General features: G+C 38.5%; 1 pseudogene; it reads left to right on the forward strand.

Annotated features, from left to right (window-relative positions):
- Positions 1-6,264: 6,264 nt before the first annotated feature.
- Positions 6,265-7,101, forward strand: LOC136311063 (voltage-gated hydrogen channel 1 pseudogene; annotated as a pseudogene).
- Positions 7,102-10,140: the final 3,039 nt, after the last annotated feature.

Genomic DNA, 10,140 nt, shown 5'->3' on the forward strand with positions numbered 1-10,140 from the left:
TACACTTGCTTTCTTGATAATATCTTTAGAAATGGGCCCTTTAGGATTGAGAGAAGGCAAGGGTAAATGCCTGTGTTCTCAGTTGAAATTGAGAGGAAGGAGGGGATATCTGCTTCACTTCCTTTGTGTACAGATCTTCAGTTCAATTCACTGTTTTCAGACCTTTTATATCACCCTCCCCTCCATTGCATCCGTTTGGGATATCAATGGACAGATGGCAACTCTGGCCCTATGGTTCCTATATAGTGTATTCTCTCTCTCCTGTTTATATCAAGAGAAATGCACCATTACGCTTTCCATCTTGTGGAAATGTGTTGAAATCTTGACCTACTGATGATACTTCATACCATATTCCTGATGATTAGTTCAATATTTTTATTTCACTAGCATATTTGGATACAAATGCTTGTTCTCATTCTGGATTTTTAGCTAGAGTCTTATCTGAATTACCTGGTTCCTAGTTTTATTTATTTATTTATTTAAAATGTTATTGAATTTATTGGGGTGACATGGGTTTATAACATCATTTAGGTTTCAAGTGTACAATCCTATAATACATCATCTGTGTATGGTACTGTGTGATCAACACCCAAAGTCAAATCTCCTTCCATAACCATTTAACCCCTTTACCTTCTTCTACATCCCTCACCCCCCTTCCTCTACTAAAGACCATAATGTTGTTTGAGTATATGAATTTTTTAAATTAAACACGTCATATTTTTCATTAAGTTCCCCTACCCCTTCCTCTCTAACAGCTGTCAGTTTCTTCTCTGTATCTATGAGTCTGTTTCTATTTTGTTTGCTTATTTTGCTCATTAAATTCCACATGTAGGTTGACCATATGGTTTCGGTGTTTGTGTTTCTCTGACTGGCTTATTTCATTTGGCATAATAATCTCCAGGTCCATCAATCATGTTGCAAAAGGTAAGATTTTCTTCTTTTTTTTTTTTCTTTACAGCTGAGTAGTATTCCACTTCGTAAATGTACCACAGCTTTTTTATCCACTCATCTACTGATGGGCATTTGAGCTGCTTTCTAATCCTGGCTATTGAAATAACGCTGCAGTGAACATAAGGATGGATATATTTTTCCAAATCAGTGTTTTGGGTTTCTTTGGATATAGGCCCAGAGGTGGAATCACTGGTGATAAAGCATTCCATTTTTATTTTTTTGAAGGAAACTCCATTCTACTTTGCACAATGACTGCACCAATCTGTATTGTCATCAAGACTACATAAGAGTTCAGTTTCTCCACATATTCACCAACACTTGTTGTTTGTGGATTTATTGATGATAGCCACCCTGACAGGTGTGAGGTGGTATCTCATTGGGTTTTAATTTGCATTTCTCTGATAATTAGTGACATTTATTAGTATCTTCTTTTATAGCTGTTTAGATAGCATTTTACTCAATGGAGTGTATACTCATTGGAAGCAAGGCTTAATATTCTAATTTAAATTAATACTAAATGTTATTTTTTTATTTAATCTGAAGATGTTTCATTTATTTAATTATTTATTTATTTTCTTCTGTGGCCTGTTAATGTTTGTCCTCCTTAACATCATAGGATCCTAATATTTCCACTGAAAGATTAGTTGCTTAATCTGAGATGTGTTAATTGGGGTAAATGATTCTTAATGAGTTTCTTTTTTTTTTTTTTCTTTATTTTATTTTTCCGAAGCTGGAAACAGGGAGACAGACTCCCGCATGCGCCCGACCGGGATCCACCCGGCACGCCCACCAGGGGCGACGCTCTGCCCACCAGGGGGCGATGCTCTGCCGCAACCAGAGCCACTCTAGCACCTGGGGCAGAGGCCAAGGAACCATCCCCAGCGCCCGGGCCATCTCTGCTCCAATGGAGCCTCGGCTGTGGGAGGGGAAGAGAGAGACAGAGAGGAAGGAAGGGGGGGTGGAGAAGCAAATGGGCGCTTCTCCTATGTGCCCTGGCCAGGAATCGAACCCGGGTCCCCCGCACGCCAGGCCAACGCTCTACCGCTGAGCCAACTGGCCAGGGCCGGGGTAAATGATTCTTTATCCCACGCTAAGAGCTAAACTTGGTAGAAATAAGTATTGATACACACACAGCCTCTGCTCTCATAGCCTGGCTTTTATGATTCTATCACAGGTACACTTCTCACTAGAATTCTTATGTTAATAGCTGTTTGAACCCATGTTAGTGACTTATTTATGTGGCATACTTAATATAATATACTTATATGAATATGCTTGTGTTTATATACTTAATATAATTTTGGCACATCATATTATGATTTAATAAATATCAAATGAATAATAACAAAGTTTAATTCATTGCTTATCCTACCTTTTGAATCACTTGTAACCACATTATCAATCTTTTTTTTTTTTGAGGAAAATCAGCATTTTGTGTGATCCAATTATGTGTAGGATTATAAGGAAAGTAAGGGTTTGCAACAAATATTTTCTTTATATTATTTTGAATCTTGCCAAAGTTTGTTGGTTAATATTAATAGCCAATATTTAATTTCATCATAAAATGCAGGCTGACCGTGAATGTTCCACTTTCATACCACTGCTAAAGACTTTTAATTTGATCTTAATTTTGAGGGAGACCCAGTAGGATATATGCTCTTGGCATTTACGTTTGGCTCTCTATGCTAATTCTGCTCTATCCTTATTAGTTATTAGTTCCACTCCTAAAATTCTGGATTATAAACTATTCAGCTAATATTAACTGGATTTCTAAATATGTGATAGTAAGGGACAACATTCTTTGGCAAAACTGTGAGGGGAATGAAAGTGAGACTCAGTGAATTTAAGACCTGATCATTTTGGAGATTGTAGCAATGCCTTTATACCATCTAACTAAATATGTGTGGTATTAGACAACCTGTTTCCTGTTACAATATCAATGGAAAAAAATTCAAAGTTCAACACTAAACTATTTGGAATTTTTTTTTTTTGAAAAGCTTTTGTCTGAGAAGAAACCAATCTGTGGTGATAAGATCAATTAGAGTTCAAAAATTTGAGCAAGGATTAATTGCATCAGAAACACATGACTGCATATGTTTTTGAAATAAATAAGATTGAAAATTATAGAATATTCCTTTAAAAATGGTATTGTACTACATTAAAGCCATCAACTATCTGAAAAAGTAAATCATTGCACTTTGTAAATTCTAAAACACTCAATCATATTAGTAATACTTATTTCCAATAAACATAATAAAATTCTACTGCAGATTTCCCATTGCTGTGAAGTTTAAAGAATTTTACACATAATTCGTAAAATTCAACACCTCTTTGTGTCTTTGGGAGACATACTTCTTCTATAATAGACCTTATGACTTTGATTTCTTTCAGTTTTTATTCCTTTGTTAGCTCATGCATTAGCAATTGTGATGATACAGCAACAGTAAGCAATATATGTGTATTTATTAAAAGAAGGAATCTTTTGTTATTTGTCACTTTGAGTGGGTTGAATTATGTTGTTCTTTTATATTCAATAGGAGTGAGTTTTTTAGAGTGTTCTGGTGTGTGTGAAGATCAGAATACTGGGACAGCAATCTCAGTGAAGTGCATTTACATTGGGACTGGAAACACTTGCTTATGTATATCCTATATTTTACTTTTGGAAGTGTGATTCTTTGATGTCTGGTGAATATTTATTTTTTATTATGATTCATCTTTTTTTTTTTCATATATATTTTTTCAGCCCCAGGAGAGTGGTTACCAATAAGGACTTGTGCATTGTCTCTTTAAGAGGTTGTCTGTGTCTAGTGGACAGAATCACTGCTCATTTTCACAGCCAGATGTGATGTGGGTGACTCTTCTCCATTCTGGTCCAGTGGTCCCTCGTCTATTGCAAGGGTTAGGTGCCATAACCCCCCGCCACAGGCGAAAATCCATGAAGTAGCAACCTTATATTTTATTATTTATATATATTTTAAGGCTTAATAAACCCTCCCCACACTCTTATAAACCTTTCCCACACTCCTATAAACACTTCTTATGCTCTTAAACACTTTTACACTCTTAGACCTACGTAATTTTAACAACATATAAAATTTTATATAAGTACTCATCAGTGAATGCTAATATATTTTAATTAATATTTTTATATTGTTTTCAATTATATAGGCTGGAAAATGCTTATTTTACCACAAAATAATTAAAGTAATAAATATATAAAAATAACATATACCACAAAATCCCGTGATATAGTGAAAAATCTGTGATACAAAATTAGATATATACAATTTAAAAATCTGCAATACAGTGAGACCATGAAAAGTGAACCACGATATGGCAAGGGTTGACTGTACTCTGGGCTGGGGGGCCCATCACAGGGTTGAGATCTTACACTCCTAAAGGGGAGTCTTTGCAGCCTAGATATCCAGTGATGGGATTCAGCTGGTTCGCACTGGTTTTAAAAAACCGATACTTAATTTTTTTGTTGAGTTCAGCAAACCAGCAGTTAAAATGGCACTTGTAATTAGGGTTCTCTCTAAGGTGGGTACCTGGGAATGTAAATCACAAATTTATATTCTTTAATCTTTTTTAATGTTCATCTGCACAATAGCATATTCTAAGCACCCATAGTAATGTTCATTCCGTCCATAGGTGAAAATAATTTGAGGGAACTATGCTTGTAATATTTATTTATTCATTTCATAAAAATCATTATACCTTTGATAAAATACTATATTTTAATTTCCTCACAATTATTACTTCAGTAAACAAACATATAAAGAGAAAAAGTGCCAAACAACCAAGGGGTGACAAACTGTCATTGAAAATATCTTAAATAACAGTTTTATCATTTTTTGTCAGGTATTTAATATTTTTTCATTATTTTAAAACTCTTATAACATAATCTAGTTTTGTGTACCTCTTTTATTGTTCTTATTTAAATATTAAATGCATGAAATAATAAATTACCTTTTGGTATATCACTTTTTATACTTAAAATGATCATGAGGGCAGAGAACTGGTTGTTAAATTATTTGAATCCCATCACTAGAGATATCTGTCTGGAACCTTAGCTGCTGCCTGTGGGAGCTGGACCAGCCCTTTCTGTGTCTCCACTCTTCCTACCAGTGGATGTGGCTTCTATAAATCCTTGGTTATAAGACTTCTGTTCAGCTAATCTCCAGTAGGTTATTCAAACTGATTGTTCGTATTTTAATGGTAATTTCAGTTGGGCCTTGTGAAGAGGTGAGAGTAGCTTTTACCTACTCTATGCTAATCTGAATTATTCTCCTGGTTCATCAGTTTTAGAAGCAGAGATTAAAAGATAAATGTTTCCCATGAAGTGTTATATCTGGCCACTTAATAATATCAATGACCTTTTAACATTTTCATAGTAGTTGTAAAATTTTTGTGGCAATTTTTCTTATATTTATGCCTTTCTTCCCCTTAGACCAAAATGTCTTAAACATTTGAACATTAGTGGCAACTAGCAAAGATAATCATCTCCTATTTAAATCTTCTCATCAAAAGTGGCAAAGCATAAGAATTTGAATTTTAAAAAAACTTGTGTGTAAATTTTGATGTTTAAATAACTTTGGGAAGTGGGTCTAGTTACTTAGTCTCTCTGAGCTTTCAGTTTTTAAATTTTGTCAAAATGTGGATAAGAATATTTACTATGTATTACTTAAATGAGAATTCAGTATTATGAAATGGACAAATGAAGATGATACAGCACCTATTATATAGTATTTGTTCAACTAAAAATGAAAGGCTTCTCCTTATAACTAGAAACATCCCCAGAAGTGAGTTCCTTTTACTGCTACCTAATGAACATAAAGATGTCAGTGAAGCATAAGGACAATCAAGGATATAGAAAAGTCTTCACAAAACTGTAAAGAGAGCAGGGTGTGTATTTTGCCCCCAACATCATGATGATCATATAGGCAGATAATATGGTCTAATATCTTTATGCTAAATATTAGAGGCAACACTGCATTATGAGTTCTGAAATATTTATATATTTAAAATCTTTAGCTAGAACTCAAGAGGGAGACTGACAAACAGGCAAGAACAAGTCCAGGAGGTCCCAGACACAGGCCGGAGTCAGAGAAGAGAGGGCGCTGAACTGGCCAGGAGGGGGCAGGGACAGGGGCGGGCCGGTCGCCTGGGCAGGACCCGTGCTGGCGGTTGCGGGGGGGGGGGGCTGCCTGTGAGCGGGGGTAGAAACAAAGACTCAAAGGGTCCAAGCCACTTGCCTTGGGTCACGGAGGACGCAGAGCCAGAACAGATACCCAGATCCGGAGAGACAGGAAAATGGCCACCGGGGATGAAAAGACAGCCGCCCGCAGGGCCACGGTGGCTCCGGCCGTGAAAGTGAGCAAGTTCCTGAGGCACTTCAGCATCGCTGGGGATGACCTCCAGGCCTGGCAGGTCAACTACAAGAAATGGGAGCTTGAAGAAGAAGTGGAGGAGGACGAGGAGCTGTGGCCATCAATGACAACCTCGGACCCGGAGGACAGAGCTTCCGGCCAGACTGCGGCCCCCGGCCCCGCACCCGGGCGCCCCGCACTCGGGCGCCGCCTACACGTGAGGACGGCGTTGCGGAAGCTCTTCAGGACGCACAAGTTTCAGGTCCTCATCATCTGCCTGGTGGTTCTGGACGCCCTCCTGGTGCTGTTCGACCTCCTCCTGGACATGGAGATCATCCAGCCCGACAAGAATAACTATGCTGTCAGTGTGACCCGCTACGTGGGCATGACCATCTTGACCTTCTTTATGATAGAGGTTTATTCTAAAATATATGTTTTCCGCTTGGAGTTCTTCCAGCACAAGTTTGAAATCCTGGACTGCATCATTGTCACGATTTCGTTCATCCTTGAGGCGAGCCTCCTCCTGTTCCGGAAACACAAGTTTGAGCCTCTCAGCCTGTTGATTCTGTTCCGCCTGTGGCGGGTGGCCCGCATCATCAACGGGATCATTATGTCGGTTATGACACACTCAGTGCAGCAACTGTTAAGGTTAAAACATAGGATTGTCCAGCTGGCCACCAAGATCCACCACCTTGAGCTCAGGTGCTCTGAGAAGGAGCAAGAAATCAAAAGACTTCAGGAGTTCCTGAGAGAGCGCGGACTTCTTGGGGAGGGTAGCTAGAGGCCACCTGTTCCACTCTGTAGAGGAGACCCTGCCTCAGACTATATGTTTTTCCAGCTTGAACAGCTTGAAACTTCTCTGTGGAATCCATACCAGCCCCGCAGCTGGAGAGTTAGCTCGTGACAGTGCCTGGGACAGAAACGTCAGTCGGACCCATGACTCCACTATAATTGACATTTGGGAGGAGATTTCCCTCCTGAGGCCTTGTATTCTACGTACATGTTTTTATACAATATTTACTATTTTTGTACTGCTTGTGCTTGGGAATGGGAGCAACAACCACCTCTCCTGAGTCCGTCTGCAGGACAGGGTGGGTTTGATGCCTTTGCCTCCCTGTCATCCAGCTCAGATTCTAGAGGGACAGTCTTTTGGAAGGCTCTAGCTCTTCCTTGGTGTGACCGAGAGCTTCCTATCCCATTCTCACCTGCTTTGTATCACACAGGTATCAAGCTATTTTCTCATATTAAACTCTTGCTTAAAAATGTATCACAACACTGGACAATATAAAATTGAATATAAAATTTGATCTTATCAAATGTACAATTTTCACATTTTCCGTGGATACTGAGGCATCTTTTCACGTGACCACTATGAGAGACAAAAGAAATAAAAAGGGAGCTAGCTACCTTAGCTACCAGACCATTCTAGAAAAGCCCTTTATATTTCCAAGCTGTCCTGAACAGCTTATCTTCTGGCAGTTTCCCCCGGAGAGTGTTCTCAGGTACCCAGCCCGTCCTCTGCATCATCCAGCTCCTACATGGTTCCAGCTAGTTCTGCCACCTGACAACGTTTTCCTCAATTACTGTACCACTAACGTATAAAATAAATGCCTTTTCCCCAGGCCCTCCTACTATATATTTTTCCAGCTTCAACAGCTTAAAACTTCTCTGTGGAATCCATACCAACCCTGCAGCTGGAGAGCTAGCTAGTGACAGTGCCTGGGACAGAAATGTCAATTGGACCCATGACTCCACTATAATTGACATTTGGGAGGAGATTTCCCTCCTGAGGCCTTGTATTCTACTTACATGTTTTTATACAATATTTACTATTTTTTGTACTCATTTCAATGGGTCCTGAAAAGGAGAGAAAACCTGTCCTAAAAAGAATAAATATATTAACCATAACTCACATTAAAGCAGGTAATAAACTGGATAAACCCTCACTGCCTGTGCTATTTCAAAGTCCATTCTCTTCACCATCTCCCTAAAGGTGCAATTTGGTTTCCACATATGATCTATTCCGTATGTTGAGAGTTTTGGAAATGACCAAGGTCAGATGGTGCCTAATTGTAAGGTCAAACAAAGTAGAATGAATATTTCCAAAAGGAGGGAACTGAGTGGAAAGGGGGGAGGTGTACTGTTTTGGGGACAACCTCGAGGCTTAGAAGCATAATCAAATGGGAGGTTTCTGAGGGACCCCACACCCAGTCTATTCTAGAGGTGTGGCCCGGTTTCCTTAATTTACAACTTACGTCAAATAAATGGAAAGAAGAAATTAAAGGTCAACTTGGCACTGATGGTTGGCCAAGCCCTGAGGCTGCGTCTGCAGGTGCAGACACATTCACTGAAGTAACCTCAGTGGAAATGAGAACTGTCCTTTCACTTCCTGAGTTGGGTATGATGGAAAGTCAGAGTGAAGCAAGCCTTGCCATCCAGTGTGTTACCAGGATAACAAAGATGGGACATCTTTCATCCTCTTTTTTGTGAATCAGTCAGTCAGTTCCTGAATCTGATAGCTTTGTGAAGGGCTAATCAGTGATTAACTTGGGATGAGAAATATAATTATTACCCAGGTTGTCCTAACTAACATATCAGTGTCAATCACAATACAATTTTCACAAGAATTTTAAAGATCAAATCTAAACAGGAATGCTACTGTGCATAAAACCATTGTCAGTAGAATCTTTTTCTCTAAGTGAAAGAGTGACTGCTGCACTATTTTAAGAATACAGATTGTTTTCATTTTAATTGTAATCTCTTTTTACAAAATAAGTTGTACTATCACATTTGAAAAAATAATAAAATCTTTTGACTGAAATTTTTAAATGAATGTCAGCAAATAAAATATATTGACTCTCGAAGACATACCAAGTTTATTTTTTAATTCATTACCCTGAGCATTGTTTGATTCATATAACTTCAGAAACCATGTATAAAATGGATAAATTTAGAGGTAGAGTTGAGGAAAGGATGATATGAACAAATGTCCCGGGCCTTTAGCTAGATGACCTTCTTTGTAATTCGTGTATGTGCATGCACACGCGTGTTTTAAGTCTATTTATATATTTCTTTTTGGGAAAGGGGCACTGCAAGTCATCATGAGCATGTTGTGATTATAATGATTTAGAGATCATTTTTATTGTTCATTTTTACCTAGCCACTTAAATAAATATTAGTTTCCAATATTATTATGTATTATGCCCCTAAGCAGAATGAAATGTTCAGTCCAAAACAAATAGAACTTTGATTGGGTTTAGGATTGAATAAACCAATGAGAATAAATTCCCTATTTCCAAAGTAACAACCTGGTGAAAGGTCACCAATAAAGATCAGGCCATGGTTCTTATGGTAAGGAGAATTGTGGCAAATACTCCTTATGGGTCTAGCCAGCATGTGTTGCTTCTGGATCACTACTGTTTTTGATTTATGAGATTTTTGTTTGTTTATGAGATGTGTAAGCCATGAATTAACTCCTTTAGTTTCTGCCTTTAAGTACACAGCAATCTGAGGGACCAAAACATCTAAGTCATGGGCCAAAGAGATGTTCACATCACATATGTTCTTGTTCCATTGGTCCAATAGAGAACACTTTAATCATGAGGACATTGGACAAGTTTTCAAAGAGAAATAATATGTTTCCCTCAATATATTAAGAATTATAATGAGCCTGACCTGTGGTGGCACAGTGGATAAAGCATCGACCTGAAACGCCGAGGTCGCCAGTTTGAAACCCAGGGCTTGCCTGGTCAAGGCACATATTGGAGTTGATGCTTCCTGCTCCTCCCTCCTTGTCTGTCTCTCTCTCTCTCTCTCTCTT

This window comes from Saccopteryx bilineata, chromosome 7 (genome assembly GCF_036850765.1).
Source record: "Saccopteryx bilineata isolate mSacBil1 chromosome 7, mSacBil1_pri_phased_curated, whole genome shotgun sequence".
NCBI lineage: Eukaryota > Metazoa > Chordata > Mammalia > Chiroptera > Emballonuridae > Saccopteryx > Saccopteryx bilineata.